General features: G+C 42.6%; 1 protein-coding gene across 6 annotated transcripts in view; it reads right to left on the minus strand.

Moving 5' to 3' along the window:
• The window catches only part of TBC1D5 (TBC1 domain family member 5), a 741,959-nt gene that overhangs the window by 568,313 nt on the left and 145,719 nt on the right, over positions 1-27,927 (minus strand). For 4 of the 6 annotated variants that reach the window (XM_073677948.1, XM_073677951.1, XM_073677947.1 and 1 more), the window contains one exon: positions 18,536-18,611. The exons of the other annotated variants lie outside the window; for them this stretch is intronic. The gene's annotated coding sequence lies outside the window, so the exon portion shown is untranslated. The remainder of the gene's footprint in view (positions 1-18,535; positions 18,612-27,927) is intronic. 6 annotated transcript variants of the gene reach the window in all.

The following is a 27,927-nucleotide window of genomic DNA, read 5'->3' on the forward strand; positions in this document are numbered from 1 at the left end:
AATAATGTTTTTAAAAATATTCAAAAATGTAAAAAATATAAAAATCCACCCACCTATCGCACCATTCAAAATAAAACAATAAAAATGTAATGAGAGAAAAAAATCAAAAAGCCAGAATTACGTTTTTTTGGTCGCAGCAACATTGCAATAAAACATCGTATCTACCCCAAAGTGGTATCAATACAACGTCAACCCGGCGCGCAAAAAATAAGCCCTCACCCGGCCCCAGATACCGAAAAATGGAGATGCCACAGGTCTTAGAAAATTAGAAAAAAAAAATTTGGATTTTTTTTTCACCACTCAAATAAAAATTAACCTATACATGTTTGGCATCTATGAACTCGCAATGATCTGGAGAATAATAATGGCAGGTCAGTTTAAGCATTTAGTGAGCATGGTAAAAAAACAAAACAAAAAAAACTGTGGAATTGCACTTGTTTTGCAATTTTACCGCACTTGGATTTTTTTTCCTTTTTTCCAGTACACGATATGGTACAACTCATCCAGCAAAAAACAAGCCCTCACACGGCCATATTGACAGAAAAGTAAAAAAGTCATGGCTCTGGGAAGAAGGGGAGCAAAAAAACAGAAACGGAAAATGGCCCGGGGGTGAAGGGGTTAAAGAGAATTTGTCACCAGGTTTTTGTCACCTAATCTGAGAGTAGCATGATGTAGGGGCAGAGACCCTGATTCCAGTTATTTAACACTCGTTATCGTTTTCATACAATCACTGTTTTATCAGCAGGAGATTATTAGTAGAGGACTAGTAAACCTGCAGCTATACAGTCCTCCATAACAATGAAGTTTGTATAATCCCACCCCCACCACTGATTTTCAGCTTTCTGTCTGTGTACAGTGTACACAGAAAGCTGGCAATCAGTGGTGTGGGCGGGGCTATACAGAGCTCAGCATTCAGAGATCTGCTAGATCTGCAGCAGAGAAAACAGTGATTTTAAAACTACAGCACGCAGCCCAGTAAGTGATACATCGCTGGAATCAGGGTCTCTGCTCCTAAAATATGTTGCTCTTAGATGGAGAAGCAAAAACCTGGTGATGGAGTCCTTTTAAATTTACAAAAACAAGACGGCGGACACACACGCTTACACACGGTGTATGCACGCATAATATGTTCATTCCCAAAGCAGTCTGAAACTATTACGCACACACCATAATAAATACTACAGTAACGTGGGCAGACACGCAGCAGAAATTCTTCCTATACAAGAACATTAAATGCTTTATTATTGGGTTTTTCAGAGCAGAAACTATATATCTTAAGGAAATCAAATTATACAGCATGACAGCGAAGGAGTGTTACTTTTACCAGAGAGAAATGAAAGCGCAATATTTTCTTTTCCAGTGAAAAATGATGCAGAGATGTTCATTCCACAAAGGAATAATCATAGAAAAATTAGTAAAAATTGAGCTAAGTTCTTTTCCCAGAGAATTAACTAAAGCAGACCACTCACTAATAAAGTGCAACTTAATAAATCATGTGGAATCTTATTTTGTTCAAACCCTTACTAACTCCTAGCACCATCTGTTACCATCAAAACTATATGACAAGATATGATATATAATTAATAGGTAAACAACAATCTAATTAAAATGGACAAATACTCCATGTTCCTGCCATTTGGGAGCTCTAATTACAGACTAAATTTTAAGCTTGAATTAAATATTTAAGCTGGAAAATTAACTTTCCTTCTCGAGCCTTGAATACATTAATACAGATATGTGGAGCGACTTCCTGATGGGAACTTAAAAATGTAATTTAGTTTCATCAAAGCAGTTACTAATTGTTAAGCAGCAGTACCTTACCATATGTACACAATAGCTATTTAGAGCTAAAAAGGTGGTTTCAAAGCACCCCTTAGCAATGTTCCTCTGCCCATAAATATAAAATGTATATATAGCATTGCCGTTTACACTGCGCAGAGCAAATAAATTAACAGCCAGTCTTTGAGGGATTTTAAGAACATGAGCCATAAATATGTAAATGGGCAAATATCTTAGACTATCAATCCCGAGCAAAAGTCTAAAGCAACCATGTAAAGCATGTACTGTATGGTAAAATCACTGCGACCAGTTGTGCTGCCAGACCACGCGGTATATGGCAACATCGTTGCTTTCCTATAGAACGTGAAGGTAGCGGGAGCAATGTCAGGCAGTTTATTGGCCAAAACATGGTCAGGTATTGAATCCAAACTAAAATGATCAGAACAAAAAGACAGCAAACAAGATATAACAAATTCATACATTGCGTTACCTGCAAAGTTTTTTTTTTTTATACCGCAGCATGCGCTCTACACCCTAAAGGGGAAACTGTAATCATATTAAAATGTGCCCTTTAAATGTCTGCGCGGATCTGTTTGGGGGTTGTCTTTTCTTTTTAGCTAAATGTATACAATTGGGGCTAAAACAAATTTTTGCAATTGGGTTTTATTAAAAATTGTGCACCACTTGCCTTTTATAGCCTCTGTGTGGCATTTTTGATCATTGGCTGCAACATGAGTTAAAGGGAGTCTGGGCAAAGTTAGAAGATAAACAGAACAGCAGCACTCACCATATCCATAGGCTAAAAGTTCTTTATTTCATGTAGTACATCAGGTACAACTGTGTTTCATAAAAGCAGGGGAGACATGCGGGGAGAGACAGGTGGATGACGGCCGTTTCGTGTCTCTATGATGCTTCTAGGGATTCCAGCTATGTATCACTTAGTTTACTGGGTGCAGCAGTTGTGATAGAATCAGTTTTCTCTGCTCGAGATCTAGCAGCAGGGCTGTGGTGTCAGTAAGCCAAACCTCCAACTCCCATGCCAATTCCAACTCCGACTCCTCAATTTCCCTGACTTTCGACTCTGACTCCACAGCCCGGCCTCACTACTGAGCATGTACATAAAGTGCAGCACAGATTCATCTCAACTAAAAGCCGAGATCCTTAGATCGGAAACAGAACAGACATTTATAGGACATTTCACAACTTTCCCAAATTCTAATAAAAAAAATATTCCGCACATCACAGCTGCATTGTACTACTGAATATAATTTATTATATATTTTAGGAGTCGGTCCATTTTATACCGACTCCACAGCCCTGTCTAGCAGAGCTCAGTTGTTTATCTGTGTATAACCCGCCCACACCAAAGCTTTCCGTGTACAATGTATAGTGACAGAGAGCCACTAGTCAGTGCTGGGAGTGTGGATGGACTAGGATGCACGAGACAAGTTATTCTGTAGTGATAATCTCCTGCTGTTAAAACACTGATTGTATTGAAACAGCAAAACACAGCCTAGTAAGTGACACATCACTAATCAGGGTCTCTGCTCCCACATTATGGTGCTCTCTGATTACACAGTACAATCCTGCTGACGGATTCCCTTTAACTGAGAATCCATCTGTGGGCTCATTCAGATTGAAGGGGGAAGAGTTTGTAACTCCTGTATCTGCCTTAGGGCTCATTCAGATGTTGTTGCAAGTTGGTCTGATCTCAGACTGGCCGTGAGTCTCCCTAACTAAACAAGAGAGCTTCATGCATTTCTACGAGGCATACACATTCGGGTCTGTATATAGCTGTCCGATTTTGGCTGGATGGCTGAATGAGTCTTTATTCTAAGCTCCTCTCAGCAGATTTATTGCTACAGACCTTATCAAAATTGAATGTGCAGTGAAACAGAGACTTGGTAAAAGCCAAACAGTAGATTCTTATTGACAGTTTTAACAATTTTTTTAAACCCAATTGCAGAAATGACCGTATGTTTAACCCCAAATACATGCATCTAAGTAGAAAAAAATGTCCCCAAAAGGTGGACAACCCCTTTAATATATTTATAATATCTATATGCAGCTACAGGTGAGTACTTCTAACTAAAACTTCACCAAAAATTTTTTGTGTAGTTAAGTTACTAGGTGGACTAAAAGAAATCACTGGACACATAGGAGGATATATATCAATACTGTCTAATTCTTAGACTAAACAGCCTTATAATGCGGCAGATTTATCATAGCGATTCATTCTATTTGATAAATCAGTCTAGTCGAAGGTTATGCCATCTATTGGCTGCTTACTTTCTACCAGAAACCCTGTGCCAACATTTTAGCAATTTTTGGGGGCGCACTGTCACATATTAGGCCATGTCCTTTTTCAGGCAAACCATGCCCCCTTTCACCAAGGTAATGCCCCCTTGTCGAACAAGGCGCAGAAATATGAAGCAGGTCATGAAAGGCAGTTATATGGCAAAAATTACAATCACAATTCTGGAGTATTTAGCTTCATAAATCAGATCAATAGTTTAGGCGCAAGGAGCCTTCCCAAATCCTCCAGGGAATGCAAGTATACAGCACCGCCTGTGCATCACCAGAGGAAGGGGAGATCTCGCCCCATCAATTCATAGGACTAGATTCATCCAATAGTTTGTGCCAGAAAACTGTCATAAAACTGCAGCAAAAATTTTGCACAACACATAGCTTGCAAACATTTTGCAACTTCTGGCATCTGCCAAATTTTTGAAAAGTACCTTTCTGACTCTGGTGATTGGCAGCTGAAAGAAGTGCCAAATTCATTAAGAGGAGCACACCTCTTAAATGGAATCTGTCAGCAAGTTTTTGCTTTATAATATGAGAGCACCAAAATTACACAGATTACAGTGATGTGTAATTTACTAGGCTGCATTTTGCTGTTTCAATACAATCAGTGTTTTATCAGCAGGAGATTATCACAGCAGGACAAATGACCTTCTGCATCCTACTCTAACCACGCCCCCAGCAATGATTTAGTGGCTCTCTGTCACTATACAATGTACACAGAAAGCTGTGGTGTGGGCAGGTTATACACAGAATAACAACTGAGCTCTGCCAGATCTGCTGCAGAGAAAACTGTGACTATATCATAACTGCTGCACCCAGTTAACTAAGTGATACATCTCTGGAATCAGGGTCTCTGTCCTTACCCCATGTTGCTGTCAGATTACACAGCAAAAACCTGCTGACTAATTCGCTTTATTTGCATTGGTGTATCAAGCGCCAATCTTGATGAATGAGTCCCATCAATTCTGTATCCTGTGTATTCTCTCATTGATACTAGAAACCAAGCGGCACACCGTTCCTTGTGTCATTTTAGGAACTAGGAATATAAATTTAGCTGCAATCTGCTGTCCATACAAAGGACAGAATATTGGGCTAACAGATCCAAATCAATATACTCAAAAATGGATTAAAGGGGTATTCCCATCCCAATATGCAGTAGGTGTAATAATAATAATATTAGCAAATACCTCCAATTAGAAATGTAGAATAGTTGTTCTGATTCAGTATTTTGCTTACCCCATGTGCAGGGTATTGCAGTAGCTTACACTGGGGGAAATAATTATTTGATCCCTTGCTGTTTTTGTAAGTTTGCCCACTGACAAAGACATGAACAGTCTATAATTTTAAGGGTAGGTTAATTTTAACATTGCGAGATAGAATATCCAAAAAAATCAAGAAAATCACATTGAATAAATTAGACAAATTTATTTGCATTTCATTCCATCTCTCAATGTTAAAATGAACCTACCCTTAAAATTATAGACTGTTCATGTCTTTGTCAGTGGGCAAACTTACAAAAACAGCAAGGGATCAAATAATTATTTCCTTCACTGTATGTATCCATGGTTCTGAATACTCATGTAGTGACAGTTAGTTGTTAGTGGTCGTAACCATTGCTGTTGCAATGCCCTGCACAGGAGGAAAGAGATAAAGCGAATCAGAAGAACTATTCTACATTTCTAATTGGAGGTATTTGCTAATATTATTATTATTACACCTACTACATATTGGGATATGAGCTTGGAGATGGGAACACCCCTTTAACTTTCACCCAAATCGTAGATAATAGTAAAGCAGAGTAATCAACAAGATTATCAACATTATAAAAAACTGCACACTAATTTTAACAAACATTATACACCAAAAATCTTATAAACAATTGATTAAAACTTGCACATTTTTGCGCAACGCACAACAATATTACAAGTTTTGGAATCTTTATGTAAATTATAGCAAAAATGTATTCCAGCTCATGACTGGAGTATATTTCTAACTCTGGTGTATGGGCAGCTGAAAGATGTGCCTCTTAAAGAGATTCTGTCATCAGAATTTCATACCCCAAACTAATCTCATGTTTAAAGGCCCTGTAATGCTGAATAAATCCATATATTGCTTAAAGAAATCCATTTGGCTGTTTTAGAGATATTCTTCACTCAAATTTAGCAGGACAACGGCCGCAAACATAGAGCCAATATCATTATGAACAATATTCAGTGTAAAAGAGAATAAGCAGTCCTGGAAGTAACTCCATAGAGCCCTGATCTCCACATCATTGCATCTGTCTGGCTTTACATAAAGAGACAGAAGAATTTGGGAAAGTCTACATCCACAAAAGATCTGTGGTTTGTTCTCCGAAATGCTTGGAACAACCTCCCTGCCAAATTCCTTCAAAAATTATATGAAAATGCTTTAAAGGGAATCTGTTATTAGGATCAACCCTTCTTAGCCGTTTATATGGGCATATAGGTCATAGAAAGCTGACTAAAATGATACCTTGGTATCTGTGATACAATGTCTTTTTCTGGATAAATCCATGTTTTTCTTAATATGTAAATAAGCTGTTAAGATCTATGGGCCGGACACAGATCTCCAGGAGATTCTGCCTCCATAGATTATTTTAAATGAAAGGGAGCGTTACCAGTGTGAGACAAGTAATATCCGACAGTGTGCTCTCCTGATCTATATGTCTCACACTGGTAACGCCCAATTTCATTTAAAATAATCTCTGAAGGCAGATTCTCAGGAAGATCAGTGTCCGGCCCATAGATCTTAACAGCTCATTTTCATATTAAGAAACACGTGGATTTCTTTGAAATAAGACATTGGATCACAGATATCAAGGTATCATCTTATTAAACTTTCTGTGACCTGCATGCCCATGTAGGATGGTTAATCTTACAGAAAGATTCCCTTTAATGCTCATTTGAATGCAAAAGGTGGTCACATCAAATCTGTATTTAAAGGATTTGCACAAGTGTACATCCAAAGAAGATCTGTAGTTAGTTCTCCCAGATGTTTGGAACAACCTCCCTGCTAACTTCCTTCCAAAACTGTGTACATGTGTATCTAGAAGAATTAATGCTGTTTTTAAGGCAAAGTGATTTGATTTGGATTTCTCTTTTGTTTATTGACTTTGCATTTTGTTAATTGAAAAAAAATAAACTATTAACACTTCTATTGTTGAAAGAATTCTTACTTGGATGCATTTTGTACAACTGGAATGAATGCTAGGTCCCTGCTACATATAAAGCATGCATTTACTAAATACATTGGTGTAAATGAGAAGTGAAGTAACTGACTAACCAGATTCAATCTCAAATTTTTAAGAGTCTTTTGAAAAATGCAAATAGTTGTCACAAACAACTGGTTCATTTTTGTGCCCCAAATTACCAACAAGATGTCTCCATCATTCCTCATCCCTGCATCGAATGGATGGATTCTGCACTGAAAATATAATACATGGGAATAGGGTTTAGAAAACCTCATTCTCATGTCCTACATTTTTCTGTGGGAGATTTGAAGACAATTAATGGATTTTAAAAATTTGCTGCAGTTTTTTTGCAATGCAAATAATAAAATACATAAATGTAACATGTGGATTTTAATGGGAATGCAACCTGATCCTTAGTGGAAATTAATAAATAAATGAATTAATGAAATCAATATATATAAATATGGCATTTCAAATTTCGGATACACAGAGTACACTAGGGTTAAAAGAAAGGAGGCAGAAAGTGGTCGACTCAATGACGCTGCACATTTTACCAAACTAGTTACAGCAATTATTTATAAAGCACCGCGTCACTGTGATGTCACTAGTTACGTCGTTAGATACCAGAATAAAAACCATCATAAATAAAGAGTGATTAGGATGATGCCCTTTATTGCGAAACTGGCCAAAATAAGGAGCTGCCAACTGCAGAAAGTCAATTTTAAGCGTGATTTTCAAGTGAATGTGAGAACATGATATCAAGAGGAGCCGGACCACTTATTTGGAGTGTGATTGTACAGCATACACCCCCTATTGCACTGTCTGCACAGATGTTTCCAGGGGAAGCAGAACGAATGCGCCTGAAACCCCTTGTCTGAACTGCAAGCAATGTGCATAATTGTAATCAGTGAGACATAGATTTCAACCTCCGTTAATTTGTCTCTTTTCTAGGCAGGTTTTTTTTTTCCCCTCTCCCAATAGTATGCATTGATGAGCTAATCTTACTCCGACATACGTCACATTTATCTTCTATATAACAAACACAAATGAATACAAACACGCCGCAGAAAGGCCACGTTGAAATTGGCCATAAGGACTGCTAGTGTGGCATTTTAAGAGCGTCGGCGTGCTCTTTAAAATTCACTATGTTTATGGATGGCGACTAATCCTGCTCATTTGAAGATACATAAATGTTAAGAACAGATTCTGAATAACAAATGTCACCTGGATAATGAAACCCAAATATTAGTATCACTATGATAATATAACTCATATACAGCCATCAAGTAGGTAGCCGGCAAAATGTGCAGCAGGAGAACGGGCAACTTTCATCAAATCTAAAAAGTAATCTATTAATATTTTATTTATATATATATATATATATATATATATATATATATATATATATATAAAAAATACATTGCTTCAAAATGTATCAAAAAGTGCTAGAAACTATATGACCAAAATAAAATGCCATGCACAATAGAGATCAGTGTCTTTTTGGTCTCCGTATTGGTGATAGACGTCAGAAGAATTTTTTTTTCTGTATAGGAAGCGCAGTAAACTACAATTTCCTATAGGCCACGGCCCCACTATCAGTATTTGGTCAGTATTCGGTCAGTATTTTTTCTCAGGAATGGGAGCCAAAACCAGCAGTGGGTGATAAATGCAGAATTGGTGACTTGTTTCTATTATACGTTTCCTCTGATTGTTCCTCACCTGGTTTTGGCTCCCACTCCTGAGAAAAAATACTGACCGGATACTGACCAAATACTGATCGTGGGGCCGTGGCCATATAGTGAGCCACTGCAAATGAAAGAAAAACCATAAGCCAACAGTAAAAAAATGTAAATAATATTGTGCCAATGGAAGGTGTATAGCACTGTTTAGCCCTATAGTGACCTATGTCTGAGCCTTCTCTCAGAGGTATACGGTGAGGTGTAAGGCCGTGACGAGAGGCGCATAGGGTCTTGGGAAAGGCTGATGCCCGACGCTACGTCAGCAGTAAGTCACTACCCGTCTGCAGAGGGCACTTTGCAGAAACAATGGGGGTGAGAAATTGGAAGAAGGAAAGTCCTGCTGTAACTACTATGTACAGTGGATATATAATAAAAAAGTCTACACACCCCTGTTAAAGTGGCAGGTCTAGGTCATGTAGACCAAAACCACACCAAGAAGAATTATTTCAGAACTTCCAACTTTATTTTGTACAAGTGAATTGAAAAATAAATTAAAATCTTTTTGGGTAGACAAAAAAAAGAACTAAAATAATGCAGTTGTGTAAATATGCACACCCATAAACAAATTTTTTGTTGAAGTACCCTTTGAAATTATGACAGTCATTTTGGGTATGAGTCCAACAGCATGGCACACCTAGAATTGGCAATCTTTACCGGCTCTTCCTTTCAGCAGCGCTCCAAATTTGTCAGACTGGGGGGCATCTCCTGCGTACTTCTTCAGGTCACCACAGATTTTAAACTGGATTCAGGTCTGGGTTCTAGCGTGGAAAGTCTCACACTTTGATTTTATTCTGGGTAATCCATTCTTTTCTTGATTTGGAGGTATGCCTAGAGTTGTTGTTGTTGTGCTGAAAAGTGAAACTCCTCTTTATCTTCAGCTTTTTAGCAGCAGTCTGAAGGTGTAGTTTTTAAAATGGACTGATATTTGGAACACTTCATATTTTCCTCCACATTGACTAATGCCCCAGTTCAAGTTATCGAAAAACAGCCCCACTGTGGGTATAGTGTTCTTCCGATGCCACGCCGTGTTGGCTTTGCACCAAACATACCTTTTGGAACAATGGCCAAAAAGATCAACCTCGGTCTCATCAGACAATGTCGTTTTTGGCAAGATATAGCCGGGTTGGGATGTTTTGCTTTGTAAGAAAAGGCTTCCATTTTGCCATCCTAATCCACACACCAGACATATGAAAAATACAGGAAACTGTTGACACATGCAGTACAGAACCAGTAATTTCCAGAAATTCCTGCAGCTCCTTTAATGTTGCTGTAGGCCTCTTGGCAGCTTCACAGACCAATTTTCTTCTTATCTTTTCACCAATTTTAGAAAGTCGTCCAGTTCTAGGTAATGTCACTTTGTATAGCTAATGCCTTGGACTTTTTTTGTACCCGTCTTATGGCTCATAACTTTCAATAATAAGATATCTTTGCTGTGTTGTAAGCTGTTTATGGACCATGGCATTTGCTATTAAATGGAACTAAGAAAATGTCAGAGGAAAATCCTATTAAAACAGCTAAACTTTATATGCGGTTATTAAAAAAATTTGGCAGCTGTGTAATGACTACTATTTAAAATGAGTTTATATGTGATTGGCTAATTCTGAACACAACCACATCTCCAATTAAAAGAGGATGCTCACTCTAAGGCTGTGTGCCCACTATGCGTTTTTTAAGCGTTTCCGCAGCGGCAATTATGCCGCTGAAACGCTTAAAAACAGCTTGGTAGAAGGCCTGCCATGTACCCCAATGATAATCCGCATGTGTTCTGCACATGCTGCAGAAATTTCCGATGCAGATTATCATTGCGGAAAAATCCACAGCACTAACAATTATTTTGCGTAATTGCGCCGTTTTCGCCGCCATTGACTTGCATTGAATTGCTTCATATCCGCATGACTACAAGTGCACATGCGGATATTAAGTGAATCAATGTGCGGAAGGTACCTGGGTCTGGAAAAGCGGAGACTCTCCTCCAGACTCGCGTACCATAGTACCGGTAAAAAAAAAGACTTTAAAATAAAAAAATACATTATACTCACCTTCTGATGGCCCCCGGTCTCCATAGCGATGCGTCCTGGCAGCTCGCGATGGTCTAAAAGGACCTTCCATGACGTCATTTAGTCATGTGACGGGTCACATGACTAAATGACGTCATGGAAGGTCCTTTTATACCACCGCGAGACACCGGACGGAAGGTGAGTATAATTTTTTTTTTTTTACCATTTTTATTCTTTTTTTTAACTAACTTGATCACACTATATAAAATCCATGCCGGCTGCATGGATTTATATAGTGTGACCAAGTTGTCAAGCACTTTTCCAAGTGATGCTAAAATCGCTTGGAAAGTGCTTGTCAACCTGCATGCGAAAATTCAAGTGAAGAACGTTTCACATCCGCATGTCCCTGGCAGGAAAAAAAGCAAGTAAAATCCGCATGTACAATCCGCATGCGTTTCTTCTGCCAGGGAGATGCAGAAACGCTCAGGAAAAATCCAGAGCATTTCTGCATCGTGCGCACATAGCCTTATGAAGTCTTTTTTTTTTTTTGCTTTCCTCCTCAAAATGATTTCAGTTTGTTTCTCAATGGATTTGTACAGATTACGGGTTGATATTAAAGGTGGAAAAAGTTCTGAAATTATTCTTTCTGGTATGATTTTTTTTACATGACAAAAACCTAGCATTTTGACAGGTGTGTAGATGTTTTATACTCACTGAAATATGTATACGATGATGCTAGGGAAAAGCCTAGATGTTAGAACAAAATGGCAAAATGGATAGGGGAAAAAACTTTGCTGTGGCTACAAAGTTGAGGGGAAGTGATGCACCAGGATGAAAATCTTTTTATGAACACTGGGAGAGGGGCAACTGGGAAAAAATCTAGCTTTGACTACTGAAAAGAGGAACAAAATACAACAAAGGTGAGACGTGGTAACCATGAGTAAGAACTGCTGGAGTTTTCAGCTCTGGCTCTTATCTGCCTATGTGAATAGTTATCATTATGAAATAAAGAAGTTACCATTTTAAACAAGCGCTGGATTGTGTGATGGAATTTGTCCAGTTTACTGAAAAGAGGGTAGATTGCTTTGGGGCAGCTTGGCTGTGAATTCTAGGAGAAAGAGGGGGTTGAGAAAAATTTGGTTATGATTACTAGTTGTAGGATGGGTTGTTCAGAGGCATTGTTGTGTCTTATTCACACTGCTTGTTGAAGATGCTTCTGCTTTGATCATTAAGATCGTGGACCTGCTACGACTACTGGGGAAGTAGGAGGGGCTGATGTCGGGACCTGCTACGACTACTGGGGAAGTAGGAGGGGCTGATGTCTGGACCTGCTACGACTACTGGGGAAGTAGGAGGGGCTGATGTCTGGACCTGCTACGACTACTGGGGAAGTAGGAGGGGCTGATGTCGGGACCTGCTATGACTACTGGGGAAGTAGGAGGGGCTGATGTCTGGACCTGCTACGACTACTGGGGAAGTAGGAGGGGCTGATGTCTGGACCTGCTACGACTACTGGGGAAGAAGGAGGGGCTGATGTCGGGACCTGCTATGACTACTGGGGAAGTAGGAGGGGCTGATGTCGGGACCTGCTACGACTACTGGGGAAGTAGGAGGGGCTGATGTCGGGACCTGCTACGATTACTGGGGAAGTAGGAGGGGCTGATGTCATTACTCGGATTGTAAGGTAGCTTGCAGTAAAAACTTAGGAAATGTGTACATGAAAGTGCTTTGTTTACAGAGGTAGCAAGGCAACCTCACTACAAGGTAACTAGAGGCAAAACATGGGACACATGGAGCAAAACTGCCTGAAAATACTCAAAGATTTTACCACAATTGTGTCCCGAGGCAAAAGTATATGTCCAATGGAGTTAATTCAGCATAGTATTGTCACAAGAAAACTTCAATAAAACACCTTGATAAGTCCCAAAATGTATGCACATCACAGAGTTGTGCAAAAATTGTGTGACTTTTAAAGTTTTCATGCCAGTTTCAAGCAGCTATGCTATGCCAAAATGATCAGAGCTGGGGAGAAGCTACAGTAAGGCTGTGTGCCCACGATGCGTTTTTTAAGCGTTTCCGCAGCGGCAAAAACGCTGCAGAAATGCTTAAAAAACGCATGGTAGAAGGCCTGCCATGTTCCCCAATGATAATCCGCATGTGCTGTGCACATGCTGCGGAAATTTCCGCTGCGGATTATCATTGCGGAAAAAAACGCAGCGCTACCAATTATTTTGCAGAAGCGCTGCGCTTTCGCTGCCATTGACTTGCATTGGAACGCATGGATTACGCATCACTGCATCTGTACATGCAGAATCCAAGCGTTTCAATGTGCGGATGGTACCCAGGTGTGGAGGACAGGAGACTCTCCTCCGGACCCAGGTACAATAGAACCTGTAAAAAAAAGAATAAAATAAAAAATAAATATTATATTTACCTTCTGATGGCCCCCGCTGCACTTGTCCTCCCATGCCGGCAGATCGCGGTGGACTGAAGGACCTGCGCTGACGTCATAGTCATGTGACGGCAGGTCCTTCAGTGTACCGCGATCTGCCGGCAAGCCAGGAGGGAGCGAAGCAAGACTGCGGGGGTCATCGGAAGGTAAGTATAGATTTATTTTTTTATTTTTAACCATTCTTTGGGGTCACACTATATAAATCCATGATGTTTGCATGGATTTATATAGTGTGACCAAGTTGTCAAGCACTTTCCAAGTGATGCTAAAATCGTTTGGAAAGCGCTTGTCAACCCACATGTGGAAATGCATGTGAAGAACGCTTCACATCCGCATGTCCCTGGCAGGAAAAACGCATGTACAATCCGCATGTACAATCCGCATGTACAATCCACATATATTTTTTCTGCCAGGGAGATGCAGAAACGCTCAGGAAAAATCCGGAGCATTTCTGCATCGTGGGCACATAGCCTAAGTGTTGGCACGCCTACCTGTCAGATTCATCAGTAGTGCCAGTGTTACTTATCCCAGAAATGTTACTTCAATCCCTGACTAGATTAACATTACTGTTGAGGCCCAAGGAGGCGTACGCCACTGAGAAGATGTGCCAAATTCAATCAGTGGCATGCACCTCTTAATTCGGTGCACCTTACTGCAGCACACCCTACATTAAGAATGGCGTGCACAACACCAGTCTTAATAAATCGTCCCCATAATCTTTTTCCTTATCAGTCATCTTTTTTTAGTCCACGACATATCAGCCACCAAACCCAAAGTGGGGTATTGGTAAGGAGAGACTTTGGGCTCGCTCCCACTTGCGATTAAATCGGACTAATGCAATCCGATTAAAAATTGGATTGCATTCGTACCAATTTAATCCTATGCTTGCGCTCTCAGTGGTGTTTTTTTTCCTGCTCCGATCAGATTATGATTGCAAAGAAAAAAAAAGCAGCATGCTGGGATTGCATGCACAATTCAGATCACACACGCACCTATATAACCCTATGGGTGCATATGAAACATCGCACTGCACTCGGATATCATCTGAGTGCAGTGCGATTCCCGCCGACGCCAGCAAAGGAGGAGTTGGAGAAATTACTTTCTCCGTTTCCTCGGCACCTGTGCTGCGATGCTCTCATGCGAGAGGATTGGAGCTGACACTCGGCTCACACTCACAGCAGATCAGGAGCTGAGTGTCATTAGCATCTCACATCTGTTGCTATACGTTAATACGACCCCGGCCTAATGCTCAGCAGGCTGTTTCTTTCATTGGTTTGGCAAGCATCCTAGTGGCACATACTATTGCAGAACAGCCGCAGGACATTACATTTTTTACTGGTGTCCCGGGCCCAGCCGCAGTCCAGGGTAGAGTGGCTGCTATCGCTACAGTTCCAAACCTGGTTGTAGTTAAGCTGCATAAGCACACAAAGATCCACCTTAAAGGGAAGCTATTATATATATATATCACATTCTGTATTAAAGATAAAAATTTGAAACCTTGCATTTATTACACTGGCCACTGTTGTTTCAGGAAACAACATATGCACAATGCCACATTGAGCAGAGTACAATCCTATCATTTGTAATGAAGCATCTAATGAGCCAGTGCAAAGGGAGGGGAAGCAGGGACAGCTGTGATACCACCTATTGTGAATGGTGGATCCTGTGTAATCAGCTGTGTATAAAAGGTGTGACAGCAAAATGCAGGTTGACATTGTGTTAAAAAAAGGCTCCTGAGACACTTTGGGAAATGGACGTACCTCCGGTTACACTACTGATCTATTCTGTACCTCAAAAGAAATTGGAAGTTACATACCAAGCCTAAAGAACCAAACAATGTCTACACAAACCATCAAAAGACATGTGCACGACAATTGGGCCACGAGCCACATGTCCAGCTACAGGTTTGATGTCAGTCACACCACCGCTTTCAAAGGCTATCATATAACAAAGCAAGACATCAATGGAGGCTGGAATAGAGGTTTGTACTCTAGAGTGATGAGTCCCACTTTTACCTTGGACACAATGATAGCCAGATATTGGTCTGTAGACAACGTGGCTATCGCCATTAAGAGGCTTTAACGAGGGAACATTACACTGATCCTATTCCCGTTATTATGATGTGAGATCGCATAATATACTAAAGCCAGGCCCCTCTAGCCTTCATTCCAGGTTCACTAATATCTCAGCTATACATTAATTTGGTTGTGGAACCAGTAATATAGCCATTTCTCTAGTGTCCCTGGAGCCATTTTTCAGCATGACAACTTAATGCTGCATATTACTTGTGCTACTGTGAGCAGCCTGCGTGGCCTTCACGTGCTACGATGGTCTGCAGACTCTCTGGCCCTGTCTCATACCGAGACCGAGCACATATGGGACGTCAATACTCATCGATTGTAAAAGGAGCTGCCAGCAGCGGATCTCTATGATTTGGCCAAGTGCATCGAGTGTGGCAGAACATTCCTCAGTCAACAATTAATTACTTTATTAATAGCAGCCAAGGTGTGTAAGTGTGGGGATTTCTACATACTCGATACTGAATAAATCAATATTTTTAGAATTTTTTTTTATCAATTACATATTAAAGAGGTTGTCCACAACTTTTACATTGATGACCTATATTTAGGATAGGGCATCAATGGCTGATCGGCCAGGGTCCAACACCCGGCACCCTCACAGATCATCTGTCAACGGCCGCAGTCCGGAAGTACTTACTCGCGGAGCTTGGCCGTCTACTTGTAGTGGCTGCCGCAGGGTACTACATATCCGCCTCCTATTCAATTCACTAGGAGGCGGATGTGTAGTAACAAGCAGCAGCCACTACAAGTAGACGGCCAAGCTCCGCGAGTAAGTACTTCTGGCCGGTGGCCACCGCCGAAAACAGATGATTGGCTGGGGTGCCAGGTGTAAGACCCCAGCCGATCAGACATTGATGCCCTATCCTAAGGATAGGGCATCCATCAATGTAAAAGTAGTGGACAACTTCTTTAACAACTTGTCTATCCTTCCTGCGATTTCCATAACTCCATGACTTTTTCTTCTTGGTGTTGCAATTTTAATGTTGAGGAGCATATAAAGGAGTAACAAACAGCATACTCTATTACATTCTACTGTATTTGATCATATTAGTATATCCTATAATATATATATATTTCTCCAACATATACCTTAACCTAGCGGCACCACAATTTGTTAGATGCAGCCCCTACGAGATTTCCTTGGTCAGAAACATCTAATCAATGTAAACATCTATTTTACCAGATAGAGCCGACACTCTCTGCATGCCGATCCGAGCTGCCAATTATAACACGCAGTCATTGTAGCCGAGCTACTTAAAGTAGTCTGCTCATGAATCTGATAACATAATATGTTACAACTTTATTTTTGCAAGCAGGTGGACCATAAAAGTTAAGCTCAAAGTGTGCCATATACAAGGCATAAAAGAAATACTTTGAACGTAAACCTTGGGCACTGTATGCCTTCAATCAAACCATTGCAATTAATATGAAATTCTAAATACAGAGTACAATGCCACATAAATAGCATAACAGCCAAGTCCTGTCTAAGAAGCCATATGTTTTTTCCCATTGTTCAAAAAAAGGAGATGACTTCCCGTCACTTATGTTTCTGATTAGCAAAATGATTTATGCCACAATCACTAAAAATGCCAGCAAGTGAATGAGAAAATGCATAGTGACTGCACCAGATGTGCACAATAAACAGCAATCCCATTGTAATCTCTGGTACTTAGTTTATATGAAGGCAATGTAAAAAACACTCTTGGATACGGAAAAGTCACTTTTTTTTTTACATTTGACTATAAATGATATGAAATAAATAGTGTGTTTTATACTTTATGGCATGCATACATTGATAAATTAGGTACAGTTTTGTATCCTGACTTATCTACAAGACAAGCCTGGCTAAGATCATGGGGATTAATTGCTTCAGAGGTGTGAAATGCGGCTTCCCCATTCTTTTCTGCACACTCAGTGAAGAAACAATGATTAATCACTGTTTAACTATTCTCTGGAGGATCTACAAGATTGCCAAACAGGATTTATCCTCATAAATCCAAGAAATGCTGCTTTAGATTTGTCGCCTGCGACTGAAGGAACATGAATTTAAAGCCATACGTTATCAGATTAAAAAACAATGTCAATGCTTTAGTACCAATCCAGGAATACAATACTCTCTAATCTCCAATTTACAAAAGGAGTCTATGCCACGTAATCCCTGGTGACCATTAACATATACGAGAGGGAGAATGCCTATCCCAGCCGTGGAATGGATGGCTTCATGAGTTGCTATACAACTTGAGCATAGCAACCCGCAAGCTGGTCTTAGCGGACGAGTGGCTACATTTAGGAACTTGTAGCTAAGTTTACTACATTGAAAAGGAAATATGTTCAAAAACATTATGACCTCAAAGAGGTTGTCCAACTTATCCCTCAAAAAAAGTTTGAAACGGCAGAAATGGCTATAAAAACTAAAAGAGGTCCACTCACTGGTTTTGGCCACTCAAGTGGTCCTTGTCAAAAATCCTATAAATGGCAAGTGACTGGAAAATGAAATTATAGCTTTATATCGAAACAAGGACCACCAGAGAGGCCTCCACGTTAACTATGTATGTTAGTATCACTTACTGCGTTTCTCTGAAAATAAGACAGGGTTTTATATTAATTTTTGCTCCGAAAGATGGGTTCGGACTTATTTTCAGGAGATATCTTATTTTATCATGAACAACAATCCAATGGGAAATTGGACAACCCGTTTAAGTCAGCATTTATGGATAAGTCATCAAAAATTGCCTGCACTAGTCTAATAACAGAGGAGAAGGAGTCCAACCACCCCGTTACATCCCCTTCGCCATACCATTACAGATGTGCCCACGTCTACCTATATTTCAGTAAGCACCCTAATTTCTCATGATAAAAATGCAATACATTACCACAAGCAAAACACTTGACATGCAAGAAACTCACATCACAACCACTGGGTGTTCACATATAGACACATACAACATAGACGTCTCCCAACACAATACCTTGCTTTATAGTCTCCTGTCTGGTGAAAGGTAAATTTTAACCTTTTGATATTTCAAATTGAAGGACTCTGTAAACCTGAAATGAGGAAAAAGACATAAATGGTTTTCAGATCACACAATTAAATATTTTATTTACTATAATACTTTATCGATACGACTAGACAGTCATGATTTTTAGCATCACTGCAATAGTTTCACAACTCCGGGCAGAGGCTGTACTCAAAGGTCTGTCCAACATCCCACTGGTTAGGACACAATGGGGGAGGTTGATTAAAGCCAAATGTGCCAGTATTCTGGCATAATATTCGCAAAAAAAACACCAAGGTTACTTACCGGTAGCCGGTTTTTCCTGAGCCCATGACAGCACACCTTGAGAGAGGATCCGCCCCACCAAGGACAGGAAACCGTCTGAAATAAAAGGGCGGCACCTCTCCCTCGCTTCAGTTGTTTACAGAGCATTGAGAGGACCTTCCTAAACAGGTTAGGCATATAACCAACACCACAATATACATATACACACCACCCAAAACAGTGCACACCAGGGTGTGAGAAACATAGAAAAAATAAGGGGGGAAACTACGGGTGCTGTCATGGGCTCAGGAAAAACCGGCTACCGGTAAGTAACCTTGGTGTTTTCCCCTCCCCCATGACAGCACACCTTGAGAGAATTTTTGAGAATTTATGAGCACCCTAGGGAGGGACCACCGCCTGAAGTACCCTTCTCCCAAAGGTGAGATCAGAAGAGGACAGATCCAACCGATAGAGCTTAAAGGTGGATGGTGCAGACCAAGTAGCAGCCCTACATATCTGCTCGATTGAGACGTCTGCTCTCTCTGCCCAGGAGGTTGCGACGGCTCTGGTGGAATGAGCCCTCACATTGTCCGGGGCTGGAACCCCTGTGGACGTATAGGCTAAGCAAATGGCCTCCCTGAGCCACCTAGAGATCGTACCCTTGGAAACCCCGTGACCTTTCCTACACTCCTGAAAGGCCAGGAACAAAGAATAGTCTTTCCTCCACAGACTAGTCATGTGAATGAACTGTAGCAGGGACCTCCTAACATCTAGGCTATGGAATCTGACTTCCCCTGGGTTCTTGGGATTGCTGCAGAACGAGGGTAGCACAATAACCTGACTACGGTGAAATCTAGATACCACCTTGGGAAGGTATGCTGGATCTGGCCGCAAGGTGACCCTATCCTCAAAGATTTGTGTGTAAGGAGGATTAACCGAGAGGGCCTGCAGATCACCCACCCTACGGGCTGACGTTAAGGCCACTAAGAAGATGGTCTTAGCGGTGAGGCCTTGTGTAGGGGTTCGAATGGTTCACTGGTAAGAGCGTTCAAGACTAAATTCAGGTCCCAAGGAGGAACACCCATGGACCTAACCGGTCCTGCTCTGGCACAGGACTTGATAAACCTCGAGATCCACCTATTCCCAGCCAGATTACAATTGTAGAGTGCTCCCAAAGCTGAAACCTGAACCTTAAGGGTCCCTGTAGCTAGACCCTGGTCCCGCCCCTTTTGCAGAAATTCCAGGATCCCTCTGATCGGAGGTTTGCTCGATAGTGGGATATCTATAAACTCTAGGAATTTACCCCAAACCCTGCTATAAATCTTAGTTGTAATTGGTTTCTGCTCCCCAATAAAGTAGAAACTAAGCCTGGTGAAAACCCCTTGTTACTCAATAGTGACCTCTCAAATTCCATGCCGAAAGATGGAACCCCCTGGCCTGGGCATGGAATACTGGTCCCTGCATGAGAAGGTCCGGCCTCTCTGGTAGAATCCAGGGATCTGACACCGATATTAGCCGAAGCAGAGAGAACCAAGGCCTCTTGGGTCAAAAAGGGGCTATCAAAATCACCCTGGCGCCTTCCTCCCGGATCTTCCTCACCACTACTGGGATCATCACTAATGGCGGAAAGGCATAGGCGTTCCTGAACCCCCAAGGAATCTGGAGGGCATCTACGGCATGGGGATTTTCTGCCGGATTTAGGGAGCAAAATCTCTGCACCTTCCTGTTTGCCCTTGTGGCGAACAGGTCTATGTCTGGCTGCCCCCATAACTGGACAATCTGATGGAAGACCTCCGGGTTTAACCCCCACTCCCCCTGTCTTAGGGTATGGCGGCTTAGAAAATCTGCTTTCACGTTTTCTACCCCCTTTATGTGAAGGGCGCTGAGGGATGGGAGGTTTCGCTCTGCTAGACGAAGGATCCTGTCTGCCACCATCATCAGAGGGCGTGACCTTGTCCCTCCCTGGTGATTCACATAGGCTACTGCTGTCTGGTTGTCGGACCTGACCTGGACATGGTGACTTTGGATGTGAGGGAGGAAGCCCCTGAGGGATCTTTCTACTGCCCAAAGCTCCTTTATGTTTGAGGATGCTCCCCTCTCGTGGTAAGCCCAGTGACCCTGTATTGAGAGTTCTGCCAGATGACCCCCCCATCCGGAACTGCTTGCGTCGGTCGTAATTACCCAATCTACTGGTCTGGACCACTGAACGCCTGCGGTCAGATTTCCCCTGACTGTCCACCACGAAAGGGAATCTACTACTTCTGGGGAGAGAGCCTGCCTTCTAAATGCCCGTTGCAGGACCTCTGTACTGACAGGACCTCCCACTGTAGCTGCCTCATATGCCCCTGGGCCCACATTACTGCTGGGAGACAGGCTATCATAGAACCCAGGAGGGACACTGCCTCTCTCAGAGACATCTCTGGAGCTTGAATGGCCTTCGAGACTAATGCAATCAACCTGCAGATTTTGTCCTCTGGGAGGAAGCAGGTTTGGTGACGAGAGTCTAGGATTAGACCCAGAAAGGTCTGAGTCCTGGAGGGGGTTAGTCTTGATTTTTGGAAATTCACTAACCACCCCAGCTGATGCAACACTTCCGTGACCACTAGGAGCTGACTGGAGCAGTGGGCTTCTGTTTTCCCTATTATCAAGAAGTCGTCTAAATATGGCACGATCACTACATTCTTGATCCATAGGAAGGCTGTCACTTCTGCTATTAGTTTTGTAAATATTCTCGGGGCAATGGAGAGGCCAAAGGGTAGGGCAGCAAACTGAAAATGCCTCAGCTTCCCCTGAATAAACAGGGCTACCCTCAGATACTTCTGATACTCCGGATGGATTGGGACGTGATAATATGCGTCCTTCAAGTCTATTACAGCCATAAAGCAGTTGCGAAGTAAGAGCTTCACTGCCGAGCTTACTGACTCCATCTTGAAAGTCTGGTTTTCTACTACTTGGTTCAGACTCCTGAGGTTGATGATGGTCCTTAAGGACCCGTTTGTTTTTTTTTATCATGAATAGTGGGGAATAGAACCCCTTCCCTCTCTGTGGTGCCGGTACTTCGAGAAGGACCTGCTTTCCTACTAACTCTAACACTTCTGTTTCCAGGGCTAACTGTTCTTCCTGGACCTTTCGTAGGGGGGTAACCACAAAGGTCCGCCAGGGGGTCTGGCTGAACCGGATCTTCAGGTCCCCACTGATAATTTTCAGAATCCAGGGGTTTGTTGTTATCGCGTCCCAAGCTGGAAGAAAGTGGGAAAGCCTTCCACCCACTTCCAGCCTGGCGTCATTGGGAGGATCTCTTTGAACTCGAGGATGGTCCTCCAAACATGTAGCCCGACTCCTTTTTGGACTTGGCTTCCCATCTCCTTTTGTCTCCCGGAGGACAACCCCGATTAAATTTCCTCCTCCGAAAACTAAATCTTCTTGGTTCCCCCGAAAATCCCGGGAACCCTTTGCTTTTATCGCCTGCTTTTTCTAACAGGTCTTCTAACTTTTGGCCAAACAGGAGTCTACCGTCACACGGGAGGGAGCACAGCTTCTGTTTCGAAGATAGGTCGCCTGGGCAACCTTTGAGCCACAAGGCCCGCCTGGCTGCGTTGGATAGTCCCGCTGCCCTAGCTGACAGTCTGACCGAGTCTGCTGAAGAGTCGGCCAGGAAGGCCGATGCTGTTTGTATTAGAGGTAGATCCGCAAGTATTGCCTGTCTGGAGACGTTTTTATTTTTAAGCTGGTCTTCCAGCTGTTGGAGCCACACCATCAAGGACCTCGCCACACAGGTGCTAGCCACCGCCGGTTTTAGGCCTCCTGCCGCCGCCTCCCACGTGTGGCGCAGGAAGGAGTCAGCTCTTTTATCCAGGGCATCTTTTAGAACACCAGAGTCCTCCAAGGGCAGGGAAGATCTTTTCGATGACCTTGCCACAGTCCCGTCCACCTTGGGGATCTTATCCCAAGGTTCCACATCCTTCTCTTCGAAGGGGTACCTTCTTTTGGAGAAGGAAGGTAAAGCCCCTGATCTCTCTGGTCTCCTCCACTCCCGGTCAATGAGGCCCTGAATCTTACTGGTAACCGGAAATGAGCATCTCTTCTTCTCTCCCAAGCCCGCAAACATGATGTCCTCCTGGGATTTAGATGCTCTCTCTTCCTCCAGACCCATGGTTGATCTTACTGCCCTAACCAGTTTGTCTGTATTCTCAATGGGGAAGCAGGGTCTACCGCCCCCCGATGAGGAAGAGGACGATGAATCCCACTGCTCCTCGGACTGGGAGGAATCAGAGACGGAGGAAATCTCTCTACGGGGTCTTTTCTTCCCTCTAAGGAACCCTTTCAGGGACCCCTGAACTTCTGCATGTACTATGGACTTTAAATTTGCAGCAAAATCCCGGGAATTCTCAGCTATGGTTTTGGTCACACAGCCCTGGCAAAGTGGTTTCTGCCACTCTACTGAGAGAGAAGCTTGGCAAAGGGCACACATTCTATGCTTTTGCTTGGCACTACACTTCTTAGGCTCCTAAAAAAAGGAAGCACATAAGAGACTTCCCGTTACTAACCAGTGACATTCACGAAGCTCACTTACCCCTGGAGGTCACAAACGGGTACCGGATTCGGAGGCTGCCGCGGAACTGATGATTCCATTCTGGATGGTCCTGAGGCACTTGAAGCCTTACTCCTGCGGCTGCCACTACGATTACTCGAGCGGCTGTCTGTATGCGATGCATCCCTCTGCTTTTTTTGTTGCTGAGGGGGGGGGGTAAGCTGCTGCTCTTGGCTATCCGGGTCAGCCATGTTTCAGAAGCGCACCACGCTTCCAGGACAGCTCCCCCCCTTAAAAATAGGGCCATCCAGCCTCTCTGTGGGCCCTCCCCCTTCCTCAGGCTGGAGCTCCATCGAAAAAAACCGGCCTGGAACGCTCCGATGGGCGCCGCCATCTTGGATCGGTGCCGCCTCCTGACATCACCCAGCGTGCCGCTCCCAGCGTGCCCTGTGCCGTGACGTCAGGCGCGTCACACCCGGAAGCGTTCCACACTTTAGGGCGAGGACGGCGCCGCGGTCTCCGGGAGGACAGAGCCTGCTTCACCGCGTGCGCCTCGCTCGACGCAGAGACCCCAGGGGAAGCTGCGGACGGTGCTTCTGGGATACTGAACCCGGTGCACAGGCCAGTGTCCGCTCTTCCACACCGGGACAGCCCCAGGTAAGTCTTCTTTCTTCCCGACAGGTTCCCCATCAAGGACAGGAAACCAACTGAAGCGAGGGAGAGGTGCCGCCCTTTTATTTCAGACGGTTTCCTGTCCTTGGTGGGGCGGATCCTCTCTCAAGGTGTGCTGTCATGGGGGAGGGGAAAATGTCTTTCACTACTTGCACCATGTTGAACTAAAAGGTCTTACAGCAGAAAAAACCTATAGTTTTCTTATCGCTTCCTTCATTCTCCATGAATTTGATTAAATATAGTAATTAAGGTGCTCAGTGCACGCATAGTGAGGCCAAATGACTAAATATACCGTCCCGCACATACGTTCTGTATGCATCCGCCTCGTTCTATGTTGATTGATCTGGTAGACAGCGCTCACTCCAAGCAAGACAGCGCTGTCAATCAACAAAGAGGGAGGCAGACACATGCAAAACCGATGATATGAACGGTGCACTGAGGCGCTCAGCCACACCAAGGGTGCACCGAGGCGCTCAGTCACACCAAGGGTGCACCAAGCACCTTAATTAGCATATTTGATCTAACTACAATTTCAGGACAGCAGAAAAAGAAAACTAAAAGGTGTGATTTCTATAGGGGCTTTATCCCCCATTATGGTATATGCTTAGTTTAAAATGTCAGTTTCGGCTGATAAAATTCTTTTAAAGGGAACCTGTCACCATGAAAATTCCGTCCCATCTGCAAGCACCATGTTATAGACTAGGGGGAACTGACTAGATTAATATACAGTGGGTATGGAAAGTATTCAAGACCCCTTTAAATTTTTCACTCTTTGTTTCATTGCAGCCATTTGGTAAATTCTAAAAAGTTAATTTTTTTTTATCATTAAAGTACACTCTGCACCCCATCTTGACAGAAAAAAAACGAAATTCAGAAATTGTTGCAAATGTATTAAAAAATAAAACCTGAAATATCACATGGTCATAAGTATTCAGACCCTTTGCTCAGTATTGAATAGAAGCACCCTTTTGAGCTAGTACAGCCATGAGTCTTCTTGGGAATGATGCAACAAGTTTTTCACACCTGGATTTGGGGATCCTCTGCCATTCTTCCTTGCAGATTCTCTCCAGTTCCGTCAGGTTGGATGATGAAAGTTGGTGGACAGCCATTTTCAGGTCTCTCCAGAGATGCTCCATTGGGTTTAGGTCAGGACTCTGGCTGGACCAGTCAAGAATGGTCACAGAGTTGTTCTGAAGCCACTCCTTTGTTATTTTAGCTATGTTCTTAAGGTCATTGTCTTGTTGGAAGGTGAACCTTCGGCCAAGTCTGAGGTCCAGAGCACTCTGGAAGAGGTTTTCATCCAGGATATCTCTGTACTTGGCCACATTCATGTTTCCTTCAATTGCAGCCAGTCATCCTGTCTCTGCAGCTAAAAAACACCCTCATAGCATGATGCTGCCACCACCAAGTTTCACCTTTGGGATTGTATTGGGCAGGTGATGAGCAGTGCCTGGTTTTCTCCACACATACCACTTAGAATTATCACCAAAAAGTTCTATCTCCGTCTCATCAGACCAGAGAATCTTATTTCTCATACTCTGGGAGTCCTTCATGTGTTTTTGAGCAAACTCTGTGCGGGCTTTCATAAGTCTTGCACTGAGGAGAGGCTTCCGTTGGGCCACTCTGCCATAAAGTCCTGACTGGTAGAGGGCTGCAGTGATAGTTGACTTTGTGGAACTTTCTCCCATCTCCCTACTGCATCTCTGGAGCTCAGCCACAGCGATCTTGGGGTTCTTCTTTACCTCTCTCACCAAGGCTCTTCTCCCATGATTGCTCAGTTGGACCTGCCAGACGGCCAGGTCTAGGAAGACTTCTGGTGGTCCCAAACTTCTTCCATTTAAGGATTACGGAGGCCATTGTGTTCTTAGGAACCTTGAGTAATGCAGAAATTCTTTTGTAACCTTGGCCTGATCTGTGCCTTGCCACAATTCTGTCTCTGAGCTCCTTGGGCAGTTCCTTTGAGCTCATGATTCTCATTTGGTCTGACATGCACTGTAAGCTGTGAGGTCTTATATAGACAGGTGTGTACCTTTCCAAATCAAGTCCTATCAGTTTAATTAAACATAGCTGGACTCCAATGAGGGAGTAGAACCATCTTAAGGAGGATCACAAGGAAATTGATAGCATGTGACTTAAATATGAGTGTCTGAGCAAAACTGAATACTTATGACCATGTGATATTTCAGATTTTCTTTTTTAATAAATTAGCAAGTCTACATTTCTGTTTATTTTCAGTCAAAATGGGGTGCAGAGTGTACTTTAATGAGAAAAAAAATAACTTTTTAGAATTTACCAAATGGCTGCAATGAAAGAAAGAGTGAAAAATTTAAAGGGGTCTGAATACTTTCCGTACCCACTGTAGAGTTTTGTGAGAAAGAATTCAGTATAACCTGAGTTTTCATCATTTAATTCTCTGCTCTTTCTAGGACATTCAGGCCAGTGGGTCGACCGCTACCTCTGTATGTGCTTGAATACAAAGGAAGCTGTCAGTCACAGAGAGGACCAGCCCACTGGACTAAAAATCCTGGAAAGAGCAGGGAATTAAATGATAAAAACACAGGTTATACAGAATCTCAATTTATCAATCTACTTAGCTCCTCCTGCTCTATAACATGGTGCCTGCAGATTAGACTGCATTTTCATGGTGACGGGTTTCCTTAAAGGGCAATTGATAAGCCCATTGAAAAGGACCCGTACAAAGTTAGATTAACTCCTAACTGATCACTGAACTATAGGGATACCCATTTTTTCAGGAAATAAATGGCTAAATTTAAAAAAAACAAAGCATTTCCAAAAATTGTCAGCGCTGGTTGGCACAGATCATTTTAGCAGCAGAGACAGAATGATTATCTGACCTATGGCTAGCTAGGCAAGTTAAATGTTAGCGTTCAATTGAACTACTATAGGGGAACTGATAGTAGTGTATAAAAATCAATGGGTTAATTAGTGTTTTAGCCAAGGATGACAATACAAGATGCAAGCAAAGAATGCAAAGGAATATTAAACGCCAATTTAAAACCATATGAGTAGAGGCTATAGAGGGTGTCTTCATGTTGACCTTTATGAAGTCAAAGCTGGGAAGAAGAGACTAAGACTTCTCTTGAATCCACTTTCGAATTTGAGCTTAAAAATCTACATAAAAAACCTGTGTGAATGCAGCTTTAAATGTGGCCAGTTATATAGATACCAGGTGAACTATTTAGTGGTAGACCTTATTTAAATCAGACCATTTATAGGCCAACATGCATATTAACAGAGGAAACATAGTTCACTGTTAAAGTACACCTTCACAAAGATTTTTTATTTCTTTCTTAAACACAAAGTTAAGAAACTTTCTAAATGTTATACGCACGCTGCTGGGTTCAGATACGGGCATGACAGGTGACATGAATTCTTTGGAATCCTGGGGGAACCGTTACTCAGGGCGGCCATAGACCATTCGCTGCAGCTTCTCTCAGGCACACAGGGGTATTGACCCTCAGGCACAGACATGTAGGTTGTTTCACTTGCAGACCAGACACACTTGACAAGAGTCCTCATAAACGGTAGAACAGTAGCATTTAATAAGAAGCCGCACAGCCAGTGCAACTTAAGTCTTATGAGCAACGGGCTCCAGTGACAAACAGTACAGTTTCCTTAGCAGCACAGCAGTTCACAGTCTTCCCAGTAGTACAGGACAGCACAGTTCTAATGCAAAGGCACATTAATGAACACAGCATTCTTTACAGCACAGTGAGATGGAGGAGTGGGGAGGATTTGCTGAAGGAGATGATCCCTGTGACACCACTTCTTCCGGTACTTATCTTCCTGCCTGACAATACTCTGCACTGCTAGTTCAGGAACTCTACCTGACCTGTGCTCAGCTTCACTCCTGACTTGAATCCTTTTCACTTGCAGG

The sequence above is a fragment of the Phyllobates terribilis genome, unplaced genomic scaffold (genome assembly GCF_046119375.1).
Source record: "Phyllobates terribilis strain yellow unplaced genomic scaffold, ASM4611937v1 Scaffold_4__5_contigs__length_816908805, whole genome shotgun sequence".
In the NCBI taxonomy this organism is placed as follows: domain Eukaryota; kingdom Metazoa; phylum Chordata; class Amphibia; order Anura; family Dendrobatidae; genus Phyllobates; species Phyllobates terribilis.